This window comes from Centruroides sculpturatus, unplaced genomic scaffold (assembly GCF_000671375.1).
Source record: "Centruroides sculpturatus isolate CEXI.00-Female unplaced genomic scaffold, Cexi_2.0 scaffold532, whole genome shotgun sequence".
Taxonomy (NCBI): Eukaryota; Metazoa; Arthropoda; class Arachnida; order Scorpiones; family Buthidae; genus Centruroides; species Centruroides sculpturatus.
In genome coordinates this window covers 320,495-344,353 of record NW_019384733.1, presented here as the reverse complement: position 1 = coordinate 344,353, position 23,859 = coordinate 320,495, and the positions used below count along the sequence as shown (strand labels likewise).

The 23,859-nt window shown below is 23.8% G+C and overlaps 1 long non-coding RNA gene across 1 annotated transcript; it reads right to left on the bottom strand.

Annotated features, from left to right (window-relative positions):
• Positions 1-666: 666 nt before the first annotated feature.
• Positions 667-21,144, bottom strand: LOC111628244. The gene is made up of 2 exons (XR_002757142.1): positions 21,045-21,144; positions 667-950 (listed from the first exon to the last, which is right to left on the bottom strand). It is a non-coding gene; the product is annotated as an uncharacterized LOC111628244 (long non-coding RNA).
• Positions 21,145-23,859: the final 2,715 nt, after the last annotated feature.

The window sequence follows — 23,859 nt, the reverse complement described above, 5'->3', positions numbered from 1 at the left end:
ATATTATTATATATAGAAAATTATTTTTATGTAAGATTAATGCACATAACTTTCTCAATTAAATAGGCTATAAGAATGTTTTGCATCATTGCATCTTATATTTATAGATAAAAACTATAAATAAATTAAAAAATTAATTTTTTTGTGGAAATTAAAATAATGATGTTACAATCGAAATAACTTAATCATCGTAATGAATACGAATTATTTATTTAATGAATATAATTTTGTTTTATTGTCATTTCCTTAAAAATATTTTAATAAATACCAATAACTCGACCCAGACTCCAACTGTCAGCCAGTATTCATAATAATTATCAAGATTAAAGATAAAATAAATACACGTGTGAGCTATTATATGACGATAAATGATGATTCAATGCTATAGTATAGGTGTCAATTAACAATAGTTTTGTATAAAGTTTCTTATTAAAAATATTTAAATATAACTGTATTTTGAATATTTAAAAATTTGTTTAGCCTACACTACTTGGTACAATTATATTATTTTATAAATTGTTATTTAATTTAATAAATATAAATATTTTATAATTTTTTTTCTACGTATCATATTTTAATGTATACCTATGTTTATATTATATATTTTTATTTATATGCCTTATAAATTTGGTGAATATGAGTAACTTAAATAAACTGTTTAATATCTTTATCAATTCAAGATATTTTATTAAATATTTATTCTATGTTTTCATATTCATATAGGCTGCAGTTCTTATAAATAACAACACTAGACTATAAGGTAACGGCCTAAGACAAATTTGGTCTGCAAATCGATACTTGGCACGAAGAGATCCCAGACTACGGTGCAAAGGACAGGAGACTATATATAGATACATTTAAGATAACGTCTCTGTTAAGACGGTTTCATTATTTGACACAATGTGCGCTCGAAATTATCTCCTCTTCTTACAGGAATGTCATAGTAGGCACTGTAAAGTAATATATAAACATAAAATATAATACAATTTAACGGGTAGAATTTCTCTTAATTGCATGATTAGTATCTTTTAATAATAAGCTAATTTATTATTCTAATCAATTACTTAAAAAAATAACAACAATAATAAAGAATATCTTAAAATAAATGACTGAACCACAAATACAATATTTAAAGTTATTTTACATACAAACTATACATATATATAATATAGATAATATTATATTATTATATAATGAAAAATAAATAAATCGATTGTTTTCAAATGATCAATCGATATATTTTCAAATTGTAATCAATCATTATATATTCAAATAAATCATATGAATACGAAATAAAAATTACAGTAAACAGCCGAGATGTGTTCATGATGTATTTTATTTCATATTATATAATGTTTTAAAATAATAAATATTAATTAATTTTAATTTTCAAGCAATTAATTTAATATTTCAAAAATAAAAAAGTAAATATAATTAAGAAATAAATTCGTCATCAACTTAAGGAATCGATTCCAGAATTAGTACCAAATTATGATTAGTTTGGTACTAATTTAATAAATTAATACTATTTATTCATACCATATTCAGTAGATATATAATATAAAATCTTTAACTACAATAAATGAGTTTTTTTAAAAAACAAAAATAATGTAAGCATATCTAATTAATATTTTAGTTTTTACAAAATTCCTGATAATAATAACTTTATAATGAATTCTTATAGGTTTCAGTGTAGGTCTTCTTGTTCATTGATTGTTGTGATGAATCAACTGATTTTTCATTTACAAATTAGGTAACAGATTTGTTTTTCAAATTTATTCCTCTATATATTATCGATCGAATTACACTAATTTATATTTAAATATCAGCGTAAAGATTTAGTTTCGTTCCCATAAATAATTATTTCCTATTTCTGTTCTTTGTTCTTCATTTGTTCTTCTATAGATAGAGACTATGAACTTTTAGGAATCCTGCTTGTTTATTGGTTCCAAATTTAGGTAGCAGATTAACTTTCCATTTTCATAGATGTCCTCAATCCATTAAATTTTTCGTACATTTTTCAAATATGAAAACGTAGTGCGAATAAATAAATGCTACAAGTGATATTTTTTCTTGTAGTTTATTATTATTATTATTATTTTTATAAATAGTTTCGTTATTTAACACTTTCTAAAAATAAATTTCTAATATTTTATAATAATCATGTTTTTCTTGATATTTTTTATGATATAATATCTCAGTTTAATTTCATATCAGACATCAAGTTTTGGAAATAATTTTTCTTTTGTCAATGAAAAGTATGATATATTTTCTCATACTTACTATTTTTTAAATATGGCTACAGAATGTAATTTGGATATATAAAATTTGATCAAAATTATAATTTGAAGTCATTATTTTAATTATTGATTCAACATATTATTTTAAAGTTTGCTTCAGGTATAGATAAATAAATTTTTATTTGTTAATTGAATTTTTAAATATCGCTAAGCGTATTTTAATTACCTTGTTACTAATGATACATCACATTAATCGTAATTTTGTAAGCATTTAAAAAAAAAATCCAGCTACGAGTTGCTCACTTTCCCGGCTACATTTAAAAGTTTGATGACGCCATCTGTTATCATATTTTATTTCAAAAACTTTTTATATTTTTAACTATTATAAAATGGCAAAAAGCTTCATTTTGAGGGTAGAGATGGGTTTTCTGACAAATTGTAAATGCTGATATCGAGTAAAATCGTCATTAAGTCCTAACCTACTGAAGATACACAGAACGCCCTTTATCTCCCCACCCTCGATCTTTAATCACCAAAATTTAATAGCAACATTAATCCCCTAATAAACAAACCGCAAACAGGATGAACAAAATCGTGTCCCCCCAAAGAAAAAAACCCTGAATCTTTTTTGAATTTCTCGACGTTTCAAGGTGTCCTAAGTCCAAAAAAGTAAAAATCTTGGGTGGTGGGGTCATCTTTCGACCGATCTCTTTGAGCCCTCTGTTTTATATAATAGCCAGGAAAGTAAAAACAAATTATTATTGTTTTAAAAATATTTTTTAATATTTAATAATATTATATATGTACTACGTATGTATAACTAAGCTAAATATATTACTAAAATTTAGCTTAGATATATCAAAATGAAGAAATTAGTCTGTTGTTTTTATAAATGTAAAACTAATTTACAGGAAATGTTTTTGGTCTTTTTAATATAAAATTAAATTGTATAACATAGACAGCATGTCTTATATGTGTTATTTTATTTGGAAACAATGATTAATTGAGACTTATCGAACAAAAAGTTAGATTTCATGTTTACTATAAGGAAAATAAAACAAAAAGAAAAATACGATTACAAAGTTTTAACATTTTATATTATAAATTCACCATTTACTTTTTTCATTAAAGTTGTTTAAAAAATAAAATTATGATCAATTTCCTCCATCTTACCCATCCATCTTCCTTCATCCAATTTAAATGTATTCTAGAATATTTGATGGAAAAAACAGGATTACGTAGTAATTTTACCAACTTAAATTTAAATTTTCTTCCTTAAAAATGTTATAAGTAGATAAATCTAAAATTAGCGATGACGAAAAATGATATAAAGTAATCTTTTTAATAATTATACACGAATTAACCGAAATATACTCTTTTTAAACAAAGGGAAATTTTAATAGAATTCATGATAATAACTTATCTAATAGTAAAAAATAACTTTTTAAAAATAACTTATCTGCTTCTAGGAGCTTATGAAACGATTCAAAATAAAAACACTTGAAATTATATAAATTAGATTAACACTTAAAATTTTTATTCTGTTTATTACTGTTCAGTGTTTATTGTAATTATTTGTATAAATATATTCAACATATTTCGAACAAACACGTAAATTATTTTTTTTTATCTTAATAAATAATTTTGAGAAAGAGATTTCAATAGAAGTTTTTCGAAAAAACTACAATGTCAACGTTTTGAAAGAAGAATATAGAATTAAAAATTTTTCAATTTTATGTAATAAAATTTTTAAACTAAAGAGGAGCATTTATTTAAAATAAGTATTCGAAATTGATCAAAATCTAACGGATCCCTCGCGTTTTTTTATGCAGCGCTCGAGAAGCGCTTTACAGCGAACACACTGAAAATGGTTTCTAATTGGCCAATACTGCTCGTGACGTCATTTCGCTACACTCTCGCTGCATAAAAAAACGCGGGGATCCTGATACATTTCGTTATATGTTTATCGAAATCAATAACAAGCTGTGAAAGCCAAAATTATGTCGAAAAGAAGATGAAAAAAGACTAATTACAGTATACAGTAATGGACTAAATATCCGACTTCCAGAAATTGAGAGTTACCAGAAAACTAGCTAGTTTTCTGTACAGTCATAGTTAACGCATGGCTGCTTTGTTCTGTTTTCCGTGGCCAAAGAACCAAATTGTATTTAACACACCGTATATGGCTTACGATGTGTTAAATATAATTTGGTTCTTTAATTTCGATTGTTTATTTTATGTTTTAAGTACATATTTATCCCGTGTCCAGAAAACGAAAAACTAGTTTTCTTCCTGCACGGATTTCTAACTTGCCGGATAATTGGTCAGTACTGTATTTAATGTTAACAGAGGATAATTAATAAATTTTAAATATAACGTCCATATGATTTATATTATTTTCTTGACCAATAAAAATTGATCTTATACGTGTTGCGTCATAGAAATGATTCAAACATACATCATTTAGCATGAGAATCCGGTTCGATTTCCGTTCAAAATAGATTATTTTGTTCTTGTAACTAGCGTTCTCCTTTGAAAACTAAAACACTCGAACAAGCACAATTAGACGAATTAGACAGAAAAAGGATGAATTATTCACATGGTAAGACCTTATTTGTTCATTTTACCAGATCTTTAAGATCTACAATTACGGACGTTACAATTATAGTCCCTAAAATACAAATAGTTCTTAGAATTTTTTAAATTTTATTTTAATTTTCTCAACATAATTTTTTGTAATCTATAAAAAGCATTTTAAGAATAATAAAAATTCAAAAATCATAAATCTTCTAATTAATGATCAAATAAAATGTTTCACTGCAATATACAAGTTTTACAATTTTATTTTTTTGCATTTTTATTAAAAATAAGTTTTTACAATTGTACAATATGAAATGAATAATATGAATTCACTTTATGTTTATTTCCTATTCAAGAATACAAAATATTTTTAAAAACTATTGGATTGGATTGATGAAATAAGACAACGTAATACACGGTCAATTTGCCAAGGTGGGGTGCCTTCCGGAAGGACTTTCTATGGAAAACTGGCTCTAATTAATGTTAGACACACAAAGAAAACCGGAAAACTTCATGCGGCTAGTCGATTGGTTAAACGCGAATTCGCGACCAACTACCAGTGTTCTGTAGTTTTATCCACTTGGTCACTAATGGGCTAAAAAAAAAACTATTTATTAAATTTCAAAACAATAAAATTTCTATGTAAAAGATGACTATTTACATTTGCTACTTATTATCTAAATGCAGTACACTAATATGATCTTTGAAATAAAATAAAATTACCAAACTAAGAATATGAGAAACACAAAAATATTAAGTTATTAGGATATTTAATGTTCTGTAAAATCAAACATAATGTACAGAATACGTTTGCAGTTCACAAAAAAAATAAATTTTTAAAAAATAAGTTTCTAATTGGAATAATTTCTTCCGCTATCAGGATCAGGGTTTGAATTCGATATAAATCTGTATAATTTTTTCACAAATAGTTTGATTCAGAGCATTCTACCTCTCAATTATGTTTCCTTACTCCAGTAATATCCAATTCCTTCTCTGTAAGGGATAAAATTAGGACATGTTATATATTTCATTGAACGTAAAGCTACTTCTTCAGAATCTTAACTGGATCAACGAATCAATTGATTTATAGAAGATTCTATATAAAAATCATATTTGTGGTAAGCAGCTTACATGAATTTAATAATACTGTATGATAAAACAATACGGAATCTGTATAGAACTAATTAACTAGACAAAGATATACTCGTAAATTCTTAATTCAATGATAAAGTGAATGTTTCATTAAATGTAGAAGTAATGGATTTAAAAATGCACTAATATATCTCAAGTACAAAAGATATTAAATGACTTATTACAAATTTAAAATAGCTTTTTTTTTATATTTAGTGTTGTTAAGTAATAATTAAAAACTACAACTTTCAGACTTTGATAGGTCTAGTTATCAAAAGTGACAATGGTAGAACAAAAAACAAAGAAATGTTCTGGCAAGCGAAACATTTTTTATACAGGTGAAGCGATAATAGTAGCAAGAAGAGTGATCTTCTTTCACAACACCAAGTGGACTATTTAACACCGATAACCTTAACAGTAAAACACTTTTGGCAATTACTATCTTCGAAATAATTTTTCTTCAATTTTATTGCCTCAACCCTGGCATAGGCCTACAATAGAACATTTTGATTGTTATGTCTGCCAATGTTGAGTCAGTAATGTCGAGATCCTAATATTTAAATCGGTGCCACTTGTAGAAAATAGGCAGCTTTCCAAAATAGAACAGTGTTCTTAAACCTTAGAAACACAAATTCTTTTAAAACATGAAGTTTTTTTTATTTTGTAGTCTTTTTAACGTTTAAACTTAATATATTTGAAATATATAGTAATAGATATAAAATTCAAAACTGAATATCTCATTTATTAGTTTATGTTATTACAATTAGTTTAGTTTAGCCTAATCTGTTACATTAGATTAAATTAGATTAATGCTAAGTGAATAATAAATTAATGCTAATCATTAATAGCTTGTAATAAATTATTAGAGTACTCCCAATTGAGCGACATAATTTTTCTTCATTAACTCCATAAGTCTCATTTTAACAGCAAAACTTTTATATATTAATTGTACGTATATAATATTATCCTTATATATTGTACAGTACATTTATAATAACAAGAAATGCGAGGGATAAGCTTATGCATGTATGTTTTGTTCATGTCTACTAATTTTGAATAATCAGCTAAGTAGAATAAGTTATTAAATTATCGGTAAACTTACATAAATTTTCACATGTTTAATAAGTGCTATATAGGCTAGATTATACAATTTTGATAAAATTTAAAAATATTGATATATATATCAATAATGTACTGTACTTCCTTTCTTGATTAGCCTATTATCAATTTCATAAAATAAAATTTTTATGATGATCTTGCATTAATATTGGTAAGAATTTTCTTTTAACTCACATAAAAAGTGATGATTTCAGTCTAATTCGTTAACAATTTCTAAAACAATCAAATAAGAAAATTAAACTTTTAATTTAGTTTTTTATATCAAAATGCATTATTTTAAAATCTGTAATAATTACTTAAATAATAACTTTCTTCTTTAATGTATAATTTTCATTCATAACATAAAAATATTAAAAAAAACATTCAATAAAATAAAATTCAAAACTAAATTATTTTATGGTATAAACAGAAAAATAGGTTCAGTATGTATTGTAAAAAGCTAAATACATAATATTTTAAAATTAATATTTATGAGTACCTGTATGTGTATGTTGTATATTAAAAATTGAAATTTTATTATTAAAAAAAAAAATAGAACAGTTCAGATAATCTTTCTTTAGTTTTCATTTAAAATTAAAATGCAGTAGTTAGATCAATTTTCAATACAATAAAAAATTATATTTAATAATTGATGTATCCTTAGATCTTGTTAAGCATAAATCAAAACTTTAAAATTGTTTTACTTTGTGTAATTTTTAAAATCAAAATAGGAGTCAGCAAATTAAATGTAGTATTGGAAAAAGTTGACAATAAAAAAAAAAAAAGACGAAAACCCGATTTAAAATGTTAAATATCAATAATACTAATGCTTAAACACGTATAAATCATATTGCTAATAATATAAATAAATACAAAAAGAAGACACAGTTGAATAACCCAGAGATTAGATTTATAGATTAATAAATTTCAACAGAATCGACTTTTAAAATTTAAAAAAATAATACATCAATCTCGAAGTAATGAAAAGTAAAATCAGTTGTTTTGAATGTCGAGTTAAAAGCATTGCGAAAGTTACGGTCGCTTTCAGTTTGTCACTACAATTGTTTATATTATATATTCATAAATGATAAGTGATTATGAATTTATTTTGCGATTAGATTATTATTCACATTAGTCTATCATTAAACAGAAAACAAAACATTTTATTTTTTTTCTTTACAAACACAAATATTTTACTCAGCAAAACATTTCTTTAATTAAACATATGGGAAAATAATTAAGTCTAGATCTAATCTTTGGGTTATTCAACTACCCCTTTATTTGTATTTATTTAGCAATACAGCATTATTATTTATATATGATCAAACATTAATATTATTGAAATTTAATATTTTACGCGAATAAAACATGAAAGAACTTTTTACTGCATTGAAAATGGAGTGTTTAATATATATTAAACATAATATAAATTTTATTTTAAATAAAAATTAAAAAGTATTATCAAGAGAACTTTTCAACTTAAATAAAATGCTATTTATTTATAAGTTAATAATATACATTTTAAATTTATAATCTATTCACAATAATTTTTCAAGAGGATGTAGCCCAATATTTTATCACTTGTCATTTATCTGAATAGCGATATAGCAAAAAGAAACATTGGAATGATTGATCATGTGCTACAAAATAAATTTTGATCTGTCAGATCATTATTTATTATAGAGACTACGAAGAAAATATTTTGAAGATTCGTGTAGTAAATGCTTAAAGGCGGTTATGTAGTAGTTCAAACACTTGAACATAATCGAGTTTTAAAATCATCATTATAACAACTTATATCATTCAAATGTTGTGAAAGTATGTTACACTTTTTCAGTAACTTATATACAAAAGTGTCGATAAAATAAATTAAAATAATGATAAAAAAAAGAGCATTTAATATAGAAATATCTCATAATTTCGAAAAATAATAAAGCTATGTAATATTTGCAAGAGGAAAATTAAGATATTAAAAAAAAAAAAAAACAAGTGGAAAAGGCTAATCTTTCTTCGTGGGAAAATAACATAATATAAAAAATTATATAAAATCAGCAATTTTAATAATTAAATAACTAAAATATATATTAATGTAATGATGAATTTCAGTTCAAGTCAAATTGGAATTTCTTAGTAAAGTTCAATAATATCAAAACTTGACAATTTTTAAAAATTAATTTTAGTAGTAAAAATTTAAATCACTATTCCCTTCTATTTTAAAGCCTTTTGCCTAACCTAATTTCCAATTTCTATTTTGAATATTTAAAATCAATTTTAAAACTTTCAATGAAAATTACAAAGAAAATAATAACATGGTAAATTAGTCGAACCATATATATTAAATCATTGAATTATCATTTTATAAACATTAAATTTTTTATCCTTAAAAGATAAAAATCCAGATAAATTATACTAATACTTTAAATAATGTAATAAGTTGGTCCGATTTCTTTATTTTATAGATTTTACATAATAAATTTTAAATTGCGACAATTAGATTGTATTTTAAAATATTGAAATACAGTAGAGCGTCGATTTTCCGAAAGTCAATCATCCGAAAGAATTCCAGTCGGCAAACTTAAATTTTCGCCAGTGCTGTGTCGCTTCAATCTTTGGCTATGTCTTGGGCTACTCAAATATTTTATGTTTTTGATACTAAATTAACATCTGAAGTATAATTTTTTATTATTTTTATATTTTTCAATATATTTATTTTGTTTGTACAAAATAAAAAAATAATTTTTAACGATACAATAGTCTTTGTTAGGCTTAACATCGACGAAAATTCGACGCGAAGCGACACGCAACGGAGAAAAATTTCGGCATCGGATACGTTAAATTATTTTTTCGTATGTAAATCAGTTATCCGAAACATCAGTTATCCGGACAACCCCAGTCCCCAATTGATTCGGAAAATCGACGCTCTACTGTAATTTAACTATGAATTTTCATTCTTTCGAAATTCAACTTGTAGATACTATAATGGCAAATTGCCACACTTTATTTCAAGATTCTTCCATCCATCACACTGACAAATTAAATCTAGTAAAAAGAAAACAATTTGCACCTGTTACAGAATCTAATTTTTCTCAAAATTGCTTACTGAATATATTTTATATTTTTTAAAAATAAAATATAAGATAGAATTAAGTTCGATGATGTTTTAAATTTATATATAACTTTTAAAAATTCAAATTATTAAGAAATCTTTTTTGATAAATAAAGATCTCATTGGTAATAATATTATTATTCATAGCAATAATATAATTAAATTATACTATATTATATGAAATAAATTCAAAAATTAAAAATGACAGTAACAAGAATATGTCCAACTTAAACATTTCATAAATTATGAATCATTCAACTGTTAAGATAATTGATAACTATGTCTGAGAGTGTGATATTATCATTGAGCCAATTGAAATAAAAATCAAAAATATCGCAGACTTTCTAAATTTTTATTTTATTAAGATGAATGTATTTCAAGGTGACCTCCAATTGTTTTGAATATCTTCTGGAAACATTTCAAGCCATTGACTTTAAGTACATTCAAATGCCATTTACATATAGAACAGTTAAGTGCAACTACGTCGTACCATAAAATATTCGATATTCGAAGATATCAATATATTTTTAAAAATTTCTTGAAAGAATTCTTCATATATTACACATTTTACTTTTGAAATTAGATAGCTTATAATTACTTTCCCAATTTCTCTATTAATTTTGCGAAAAGAATTATTGAAGTTTAAATAACTTTACACGAAATTTCATTATTATTATTATTATTTAAAAGTTGTAATTAATTGCATTTATTGATTCAAATTTGTATGTTATAGAATTTATAGGTCTACATAATCGCTAGGTCTATATTTATCATAAATCGATTTTTATAACTTACTAGGAACAAATTTAAAAAGGTAAACTTCTACGAAACTATTACTTGAGTTTCATATATACTAAATCAAAATCAATAAAATACATATTAATGTTACCTTAAGCGTATTTATAGATTCTCAAAATAATTCAATATTTCGATTTTCGAACGATACGAGTGCGTAACTTTAAGAAAAACTCAATATTTTGTACAGTAGATCAAAAGTCGTTGACCTTTATTGAAAATTTTTCAGCTATTTTAAATTATATTATCGCCTTGAAACATATTTGCTGTAAAATCTATAATTAGAAATAATGAAAACAGAGAAAGGGAAGTTAATTTTAAATTTACACCATTGACAAGGGTAAGAATAGTAGGCTAATACTTTCTGTATATTGTTACTGTCAAAATGTTAAAGTAAATAAAACACGATGATTTATATAAAATATTTATTTATTAGCGTGTTATATATGACAATTCATTTATTCTCATTTGTTATAAAGAAAAATATTAAAGATAGAATATAAAACGCGACATCAAGGTCTTACGTGATTTAAATTCTTATAAATTTAATGATAATTTATTTTTATTTTCATAAATTAACTGATGATTATCTTTGAATAAACTTAAAAGTTAATCTTATTAAACTAAGTGTTTTTTAATTAGTAGAATCCATTAAATATTCGTTAATATAATTTATATGCATTTTATATAGAACACGCAGTTTAGATAAAAGGAAATGGTTATGAAGTTAAAAAAAGTTCCATTTATAATCATCAGATGGCGGCTTTATTGACCATCGGGTTTGCTATTAATACATTATGATAGAAGTACTGTATTCGATCTACACAATGAATGTCACAGCTCAATTGATACAATTGAGACGTATAGCACAATATTAAATGTGTCAGGCTTTTTTTTTTTAAATTAAGATTGAATTAAAATAGATTTACAAAAAAACATGTTAAATTTTTTTTTATTATAAATTCAGGCCATGACTTTCAAGTCAGTTTATATAAGAATCAACTATAAACTTTTTATATATATTTAAAATAATTGATTTTATTTTCTATTTCTATTTTTTTATTTTTTGATATTATCAATTAGACTCAAATAAATTAATCAGACGCCATTTATTGAAAGTTACGAAATATTTTCCACCATAATTTTGGTTAATAAATGTAAGACCGTGTTTTAATTTTTACAAAAACATTATTTAATAAGTATTTATGTATAAATAAAAGAAAATTGCAGTTTGACTTTAAAAAGCTCTGAATTGGAAATAAGTCACTTACATTTGTTTAATAACACGTACTGTATTTATCTTCGCCACTCAGCAATTTTTTTTAATTAATTTTCCTTAATCATACAATAATAATACTTGAACAGTATTGCATATAACGTTAGAAATTACAACAGTTTATCATTTTGAATGTCACGAACAGTTATTAATTATAACAAATTAAACTTTATCGCTTATAGTACGTCGATTTAATTTATAAATTTATCCACATAATATATTACATATGATGATGTAATTTGTGAAGGTGAATAGTATTACACAGACAATACAAAACACGTAGAAATCTTTTAACATTGCGTTTTAGGCTAGAAAAATTAATATTAACAACCAAATAAATATATTTATAAATATTATTAGTGTTTAAAATATAACTTCATTGAATATAAACTAGTTTTTCGCACTATTTGACTTTGTTGATATAAATCAGGCTTCTTAAACTTTTTTTATTCACGACCCCATTTATGATTGTAATTTTTTCGCCACCCAAAAAAACAATATAAAATAAAGATATACAGTATACAAATTTGCAAAAACAATAATGGTATACTACCACAGTTCACTCTTGTGTTACAACGGAACAGAGACAACTGAATACACTGAAAAGCGACAATACTACACTAGTTCACACTACAATCAGTGTTGCTAAATCGTTGTCTCGCTGCACCAGAAGTGACACAAAGCGCAACTCACGAAACCTATGACACAAAACGTGCCATTTTAAAACTCTCACAAATTATTTTCAATATTTTGCATTAAAATCTCGCGACCCCAAGATTTTGCTAAGCGACCACAAATGGAGTCGCGACCCATAGTTTAAAAAGCTCTGATATAAATCAATAAAATTTGTAAAAAATGATTCTTAAGATTTTTGAATTTAGACCTAATTTCACCGACTGATAACACACAGACAGACACACAACCAATAATAAAAAAAAAATTATTTTAACGGAAATTAAATATTTATAAATGCGGACACATGAACTCTAGAATACAACGTAGGCGTTCCTTGTTGACCTTGAACTTCATCAATACAGAGAATACAAGAATAGTAAAACATCAACCGAATTTCTACATCGATTTTAATTTAATGAAATAGCATCACGTTTGAAATAACAGCTTATTTATTATTATATATTATAGATTATATCTATATAAAACTCAGCAAAATTTATGAATAATGAGTAAGGACATACGGGTTGATATTAATCAATGGAAGAATATGACATTTTTTTAAAACACGTGTACTGTATAAGCTCTATTATTTCATATTAAAAGATTTAATATATCAGAAAACGATTTCGAAACGAAAATATACAGATTTATAATCATATAAAATTATATAGTACATTAGAATATTGGAATAGTAGACTAAATTCTTTTAGAACGTGTCATACGCCTAATGATTTTCTTACTATACACGCTTTTTTTAGATAATTGTACGTCTCCATGACGTAAGTTATTGCGTCGTGTCTCTTAATAGTAAATCTTTAAAAGGAAGGGGGGAAAGAGATAAATAAATCTAGTTAAAACGTTGTAAATCTCTCCTCCTATTTTGCAATACAGGAACATCAAAAGCCATAAATTTGCTACATTGTTGTATTTTAGATACATTGAAATAAAATAATCGTTTGTCTTTATAACTGAATAATGAATTTAAATGAAGAAAGCAATAATTTGAATTTCTATTTTCAGAACAATCGGACTTATTTTAAATATTTTACAAAAACATTAAAAGGAAATAAAAACAGAAGAAAATGAAATAAATAAACTTCTACATTGTAATTAAATGCTGATATAAGCTTTTTACTATAATTTAATATATTTTAAAAATTGATGAAATCGTCTCAAAAGTGTGGTAAATATAACGTTTTGAATAGTTTTACCATGTAAAATTACATTGTTAAAAAATCTTAATGACTTATTTTGTTTTATGATATCTAGTCTTTTATTTAAAGAAGATTTTATATTTTTGTAGTTAGGTAAAATATAATTATTTAATAAATCGAAATTCTAAACAGAATAAAAGTGAAACTTTTTTTCCTCCATTGAACACATTTATTAATTAATCAATTCAAGTTTTTGTTTATAACTGAAACTATGAAATTTGTCCTTTATAACTAAAGGATTACCGACTTGTTTAAACTAGATGAATAACAAAAACAAATAGTAAGTTGTACGTATAAAGTTTACTATAAAACTGTAATGAAGTCCAGATAAATATTCGAGATAAATATTTATTNATTTGGATCTTTCAGTTTTAGCAATGGGAAAATATCTATTTGGAAAAATAATTAATTATTTATATCTTTAATTGACAACTTAATATTAACTAATTACGGATTCAGCCAGGCTCGTAATAAAACAGGTAACGAATAACTGCATATATAACATGAGAAACTCGATCCATAAAAATTCCCAAAGCTCTGTTCCAAAGCGACAGGCAAATGCTTGCTCCTCAATCACTGCACTGATAATTTACAAGCAAATAACGAAAAAAATGATAAAAAAATATACATTTATTTGCAATTGATGCTGATAATTTATTGTTTCTTTAGAAGCGCTACAATTAAATGTATTTTAAATTCAATTCTGTTCAATACTCTTATTCTTATAAAATCTTGTATCTTTATTTGTTTATTTTAAAATCAAGATTTCCTAATTCTTGAATCAATCAAAAAATATTTTATACGTCCGCTTACTTCATGAAACTTGGAAACATAGTTAAGAAATAAACAAATTTCTGCTTACGTAATTTAATAGGTCATTTTAAGAGCAATGCAATTTTATATTCGTACACAAAGTCTAGTCAAAGATCACTATAATAATTTAGATCGCATAATTATGATTTTCATAAAATTAAAACATAACAACTGTAAAAATATAAAGTAAATGCTAATTTTTTTTATTATTAATATTCATAAATTTTAAAAAAGAATTTAATTAGTTAAAAATACATTCAATATTTTTTAATTAAAAATATTTTAATACATGATCAAATAAAATTATATCCTACAACGGTATCATTTTTACTTACAGTTAATCCGTGTTTTTAAATTGAAATGCTACTAAATAGTACTTGCAATATATTCCAATAAAATTCGATAAAGTAATATATATTACTGTAGTCTGTTTATTGATGATAATTTTATTTAAAACAAAAAATAAATATTAATTAAATGTTAATTAGATAATTTAAAATATATACTTGTTTGACTTTTGGATGAGGCATCTAAAAAAGTTGTTTTGGATTTTAATTAATTATTGTAACTAATCGGTTTTCAAAATGAATAATAATAATAAATTAACTAACTAACATATGAAACTTACCCATAATTATTTAAATATTTTTATTTTTTCCAAATAATAATAATAATCATAGGATTTTAAATAATTTAATTTCTTTCATCCAGTCGGTTATTTTCAACTTTTCCTAGAAACAATTGAAACTTTTTTACTGAATAATCACGTATTGCACGTTTGCTATCAATTTTTCAAAGTAAGCAGTCTCCGTTTATAACTTTATATTAACCTTAAAACAAATTTAAACATTAATGAAAAAATAAAATATTTAATATAGAATACAGGTTTTAAAATATGCATTAATAGTTGTATATAAATAAATATATCGAATATATTATTATTAAATTTTAATGAAATAAAATTAAAACTTTGTTATAAATGATTAAGATCGTTATTTGCAATATTTTTTTGGGATACAGTTTTCCATCATAACTTGTAATCTTTCAAAAGTAATTGATATTTTTTTTATGCTGTATTTCCTTACATATCGTTAAACCTGTTAAAGATTAATTAACACTTTATAGATAAGGTTATAGATTTTAATAACTTTAAAAACCTTAAATTTAATGAATAAATCTATATTAAATCAGTCTTATTCAGTATATTAATGAAATATATTAATTTTATATGTTTTTTTTATGTATTTACATAAAATTTTATTTAGAAATCTTAATAAATAAAATGATATTAAACAGTAATTTGATAAACTAAAATGATAAATTCAATAACGTTTTATTTTTGTTGAATTTTCCGTCCGATGGCTGGATTATTATTAAATAAATCAAAGATAAGTCTGTCCAAGAGGGATCACCATTTATTTTGCATTTCAGACTATACATACACATTAATGGCGACAGGCCTTCCTTTTTAGGCTTCATGCCGCCAAAAGGTAAAAAAAGTCCATTAATTAAAAAACGCAAACATCCAATTAAAAGTAAAAAGATGTATGTATAGTCTGAAATGCAAAATAAATGGCGATCCCTCTTGGACAGACTTATCTTTGATTTATTTAAGCGTTTTATTTTTTAAAAAGCATACAAATTCAATTTAAAAAATTATAAAATAGAATTTCTGTAATGGCATTAAAGTAAATTAATACCTCATGTAACAATTCGAAAGTTAAAAGATGATTCATTTTATTCTACAAAATTTAGAGAGAGGTTAACTAACATTGATTTTAAAACAATGGAAGAAAATAGAGCGAGATAATTTAGGATGATAACCTTGAGACAACTAATCCATTTTATACTTTGAAGTCCTACTGATTCACTTCTTGTCGTTAAATATGGAAAATAAATAAGTAAAAAGTTTTATTCATACTCTTCAGTGTATATTATTTTCAATTGAATCGCAAAGTTGTGATTATGAATATAATATTAAATAAATTAATTTTATAATTATTTTATATTAAAATGAAAAACGTTTCATAACTATGTTATCCACGTCTCAGTATTTTGGCAAAGAGCCACATGCGTTTCGCAATCTGTTGCTTGGCCAGTCTTATTCTGTACACTGCTTTTTAAAGCATATAATAATTTTTCTTCTCTGAGCACTGAGAGAGAATATTTTACAATGAAATTTTTTTATTTTATAAAACTTTATGTTAAAATAATTTTTAAAAATTATGAAATTTTGTTGTTATTCTTGAATGAAACTAAAATTTCACTAAAATATGGCTCCATTCTACCGTAGCGAATATACTGAAAACTTATAAATCTATCCTATAATATATTACATCACCTTTATATAATATTGTGAAATGTACTCCCAGCTCGTTGTAAAAAAATATTATCTAGTTACATTTATTATAGTTTACATTTATAAAGTAAAATTTAAAAACACGAAACTGGTTTTATATTTTAAAAAATATATACAATGTAAGGAAATATATAAAACATTCTATTCGATTGTTGCATATTTTAAAGTAAATATATTATAATACTCGTATACTAAAATTCAACTATATTCTGTTTTAATTAACTATTGATTGACATCATTAATATAAATATAAATATAATTCATATTTATATTAATGATGTCAATCAATAGTTAATTATACATTAAACCTCATTGTTTTTAAGAAAAATATTTTAGGTAAAATTTTTGTTAAAGATTTTTTCCCCTAAATTTATTTGCAAAGAAATAAAAATCTCAATTATTTCTACTATTCATTATGTATTCTATTATAAAATTTAAACATTGTAATTCTGAATAAAATAATTCAATTATAGTTAATTGGAAATTTTTTGATATTCTTAAGTTATTATACATTTCGATATTAATTTTTTATTTATTTTGAAAAACAATCATAAAATACAAGCTATAATCATTTCTTAAGTACAATAAATAAATAAAAATATAAACATAAAGAACATTTTTTAAGATATAAAAATTGAAATACAAACAAATAACATGAAGTAGTGCACCTATATACTTATTGTCATTGTATAATTTTAGCGAAGTCAGTTTGACAATCTAATTTTAGATTATTGCCTTCTTCATGTTAAATTACAATACTTTCACATTATGCGCAGTTTAAAACATTTATTTATTTTTTTCCTTTTAAACTATACTAGCCAGAACCCGTTAAAAATTAATTTTTTTTAAATCAGCTTATAATTTTTACATATTATTTTTCCAATATCTCACTGAATACAATATTCTTAATAAAAAAACTTATTTCCATTGATTTAGTGAACATTCTAATATTTTAAAAATATTTCATTCTGAACACAGCTCTTCAAAAGTATGTTTACGCATTGTCAAGCCTGCTCAATGATAGCTTGCTTGATCAATTCCTTTTTATTATATAAGTATAATTACTTAAAAAAATATTATATATTTTTTATTTTAATTCTAGATGTTTAATATCCATACTGTAATATAATAAAATAATTCTTTTAATTTTTATTAATTATTACTGTTAGTATATTTTCAAAATACTATAGAAGACATGCTATATTCAATTTCAGTTATATTAATTAACAAGTTTCCTATTTCTTGAAAATGTTTCATGGAAACTTGATATTTTGCCAGAAAAAGATACTAAAAGAGTTACTTAACTGAAATTTTTGAAACAGTTGGCAATAATCCTAACTTACCAGAGATTTTCCCGAAAATCAAATCGAATGAATTGAAAATAGGATATTAATTTTGAAAAATTTTTATTGGTTTAATTTAATTTTACGTGATTTATAGATAAATTATTTATAATTAAATATACTTTAAATATTTATGAAAAATTAAAAAAAAAAAAAAAACGTTTTAAATGTTAGCACATTTTTATAGGAAATATAGTATATAATTTAATGTTGTAATATTACCATGCCAAAGTAATAATATATTTTTTATGAATTTCATGGAGAATGAAAATATCGATAAGACAGAAACGTCAAATGTGTTAATTTTGGCGAAAGGACAATCCGTAAATAGTTTATTAATCTAAAAGAAGTTTTACAGCCAAATATAAACATCAGATTTTTATTAGCCTTTACCCATTTTCTTTATAATCCATAAAATATTTTATGAATACTATTAATCGATAAAACTTATATTTTTAAATATTCTTTAATATCACATATATTTTTCTAATATTAGATTTATAAATATATTAATAATATAATTTGAAAGTATTTTAACTAGCTAAACACTGAATTTACCAAAAACCGATAATAGAGATTCAATTTATAATTATGTGTAATTTCCTTCATCCATAAAGCTTTTACGAGACTAAAAATATAGGGAAATTAAAAACTGATATAAATTATTTTAAAACTAACAATAAATTTATTCAGTGTTTCTGAATAATTATGTTCATTCATTGTATTTCAAGCAATAGTCTACAAGACTGTTATTTGCAAAAAATAGCTTATTTATTTTAATTGTATTTAACGAATTAATAATTACAAAAATTTGAAAAGAATGATTTAAAGTAATCCATTCTTCAATATTTCAAATAATGAATGGCTAATAAATATAAATTGGCATTAAATATAATTTTAATAATATACTTTTTCATTTAAAAACGAAAATTAAATATACTTTTCAACTTCATTTAATCGATTTTACGTCTATTATTTTCTCAATTTTTTGTGTAAATGTTATTTTTTTTTTATAATTTTATAAAACTAAAAATTTTTACACAGATCACGTCGCCTTTAACCTCTTCCTAGTCATTGTGGGCAGAACTCCAAGTCATTCAGACTCCTTCATACCAATGTGCTGTTTTAGTCAACTAAATGAAGGATGTCACTTTACGTGTTTCGATAACAGGTTATTCTTATTCGCGTTGTTTATAAGCTATCAAAGTCGATTTCGAAAGAGAAATGTAAAATGGTTGTTTAAAAAGCCAAACAACTATTGCTAAAATTACTAAAATAGTTATAGTTATTTTTTTAATTTAAGCAGGTCATTCAGTGTTTTTAAATAATACGAGCATTAACTTTTGACAATTTACCAAATAATTATTTGACGTTTTTATTAAATTTCTTTTACTTATATTTATTTAATAACAAACAAAACATTATAAATAATTCTAATATACGTAATAGAAAGCAGAATTTAAGAAGGAACTTAACTATACCTTCATTTTTATATCTAAAATCTTAAATCTGAAATGCTAGTCGGAATTTTTGCTTGATCAAAGAAATTGATGCGGTATTGTGCAAAATGGTATTAAGATTACATTGAGTAAGTGTTATAAAATCGTTTCAACACTTGTCTTTGCTTAAGTTATGAAGAAATTCCAAAATTAAAATAAACTTTTAATTTAAATCGAATTTTTAATGTCGTAACTTCGCAAATTGAATGTAAAGAATGTAAATCGAAAAGTTCAGAAAATGAAAATTTATATAATTTTTTTTTATTTTGATTTATTTAATGACAATCCAATCAAATTTTTTGCACGAAAAATGGAATATATAGCCTAATAATTATGCTGATGCAACCGACCAGACAGTGATTTAATATAAACTAATTTTCAGAGCACAAATAAAAAAATATTAGTATAATTCATACATTGTGTTTTTCTTTATTAGTAAAATAGAATTTCAAAAAATTAAAAGAGTGAATAAAGAAGCATATAAATGATCTTAAATTCATTTTATTTTAGCAAAGAAAAAAATTCAATATAAAAAGTTTCATAAGATATTTGAAAAAATAAAATGAGGTTATTCCTTTCAAGTAAACATTTTATAAATTATTCTGGCTCCGTGTCAGAACACTGTGACAACTGTAACTTAAATAAATGATAAGCCTGACAAAATCTGAAATAGTGCAGTGCAATATTAAATCTGAAAATTTATGGCTCCAAAGTTCTGAAAATTTCCATAAAGGCAAGCAAATTTCAACTTGCCATTATGGAAATTAACAGTGTAGACTAGGTGTTATATTTACTCTTATCAATAAATTTCACCATATTAGCATCTATGATCGAAGATACCTTTTACAGGTTTAAATATAAACTATTCTATATTTATTAAATAGATTACTACGCTATAAGGTATTAAATAATCACCATGGAAATCCGGATATGAATCTAATCTGGATCTTTATATTTATAAAGCTATATCAGATAAAGGCGTCATTTCCTTTTGTCATATGCCCTCTTTTTTGTTGTGCGATTCTGAAATAATAATAATAATAAGTACTATTTATTTTTATAATATATTTTATTTAAATTTTTTAAAATTCATAAAAAATGGATTTCGTGTTCTGAAAATCTAAATTTCAGAATAAAAATCTGTTATTATCCTTGAAAATTTTGTTTTTCACCCTTACATATGGATAGAAGCTCGCTTATCTAATACTTGCTACGCTCATTCCAATCAACATTATTGCAGTCGAACTTGCTTTTAATCGGTAAAATTAGGACTGTCTCGGACACACCCACCCACCCACACAACACACACATATATACAAATATTATATACAGGTAATAGTGAAATTTTCTATATATTTTTGCCAGAAGCAATTATATTAAATTATGCATTTCAAAGTGAAAAATTATTCTAATATCAAAATATTTTTTAAACTTAATTTACAATAGGTAATGCTTCGTTGAGCAAGAACCACAAAGATAAAAGCAATAGTAACAAATAAACAGTAAAACCTGTGTAAACCGAATTGAAAAGTTTCCGTTTTGAACAGGTTCCACTTTGGACAAGTTTTACTGTATTAAAAAGATACAATAAAAAATAACAAGTAACAGAAAATGAACACAAAAACATTTTAAAATAAATGCTATAAAACATAAATATAAAATATATTATACACTTAAAAAATTCCACAATTTTTATATTCTTAAAAGTATAAACAAAAAGTAATACAGATATTTTATTACACATCTATAATAGAGTATTTAGAAAAGTTTTAAACATTTAAGAAAAAAACAACTAGCTCAAAATAAAATGTTTACACCGTTCATGTTTTGATGTTACATACGTTATAAGAATGGTACAGTATCTGTGTCAATCTTTCTTTTTTTATTCACGTTAAACAAAAGCTTTTTATAAGACAGAAACTTGGTTCTTAATTATAATCAGTAAAATACTTAAATAGGAATATAAATAACTTATTAAGTTATATAAGNAAAAATATATATATATAAATTAAATAAATAAATAAATATTCAAAACTCATGAATAAATCCTACTGTATATTTTTGCTAGTAAAATTACAGTAATTACTTATTTATAAAAGGAAAATACTTTTCGTATATACAGCTACACCCATTTCTTGAAACAATCTATTGCATGATATAAACAGAAATACCTAATTCTTGAAAAAGAAAGTATTTTGCTTCTTTCATATATCTTATAATCGTACGATAATCTACGGCCAATTGGCTTTAGCAAGTGTAAGCAAATTTTCTAAGAAAACTAATCAGTTTTGTCTACATGTCAAATTTTAGTTGGTGTTCGAAAACATTTATACATAGGAATAACAAATTCTCATCAAAAATAATCCAGATATATTTAATGTTTTTTGAAAAATCATATTGCCAGAAAAGAACTGAAGAATCAATAACTTTAAAATCTAAAAGTTATCAAGCCTTTCTGATGGTTTATAGATCCTGTGATTAAAAATAAATCTTACATCGTTAGTTGTTGAAAGCCAATTTTATAAATATATATTTTATTTATATTTTATTGTATTCCTTTACTCTAATAAGTTTATATGTAAAGAGACTTATTGATTAATAGAATTTTGTACAGTAAAAGCGGTAAACTTAAAAAAGAAAAAAAGTCATAAATAAAAGATCCGAGTTCGTTTACTCGCTGTTCGAATAAACTAAAGGGATTTTAACAAAAATTGGTAAAATTGATTAGACAGAGAAGTTGCTCTTAATGATATTGATTTAAAGAAACAGAAATATGCCTGAGGCTGTTACTATTTTTTTGCAAGACTTTATAATGATATCAGACAGCAAAATCGCTTAACGATGACTTTTGTTGTTACATTATTCGTCTATAATTTCCATTTAATTTCCTTTTAAATAATCTAAAATGAAAGGACAAAGAATAAGACGAGAAAAGGATAAAATATATTGAAAATAGAATCAGGTCTCAGACATCAAAGGCAGTGCACGTCAGGCATAATCCCAAGGAAAGTACTTTAATCTCTTTACTGATTTCTTAAGAATCAATTAACAATTGTTTCCTCTGGAAACGATTATAATGCAGGTAAAAAAAGTGCTGCCATTGCTAAAACTGAAAGATACATTTGGATCTTTCAGTTTTAGCAATGGGAAAATATCTATTTGGAAAAATAATTAATTATTTATATCTTTAATTGACAACTTAATATTAACTAATTACGGATTCAGCCAGGCTCGTAATAAAACAGGTAACGAATAACTGCATATATAACATGAGAAACTCGATCCATAAAAATTCCCAAAGCTCTGTTCCAAAGCGACAGGCAAATGCTTGCTCCTCAATCACTGCACTGATAATTTACAAGCAAATAACGAAAAAAAATGATAAAAAATATACATTTATTTGCAATTGATGCTGATAATTTATTGTTTCTTTAGAAGCGCTACAATTAAATGTATTTTAAATTCAATTCTGTTCAATACTCTTATTCTTATAAAATCTTGTATCTTTATTTGTTTATTTTAAAATCAAGATTTCCTAATTCTTGAATCAATCAAAAAATATTTTATACGTCCGCTTACTTCATGAAACTTGGAAACATAGTAAAGAAATAAACAAATTTCTGCTTACGTAATTTAATAGGTCATTTTAAGAGCAATGCAATTTTATATTCGTACACAAAGTCTAGTCAAAGATCACTATAATAATTTAGATCGCATAATTATGATTTTC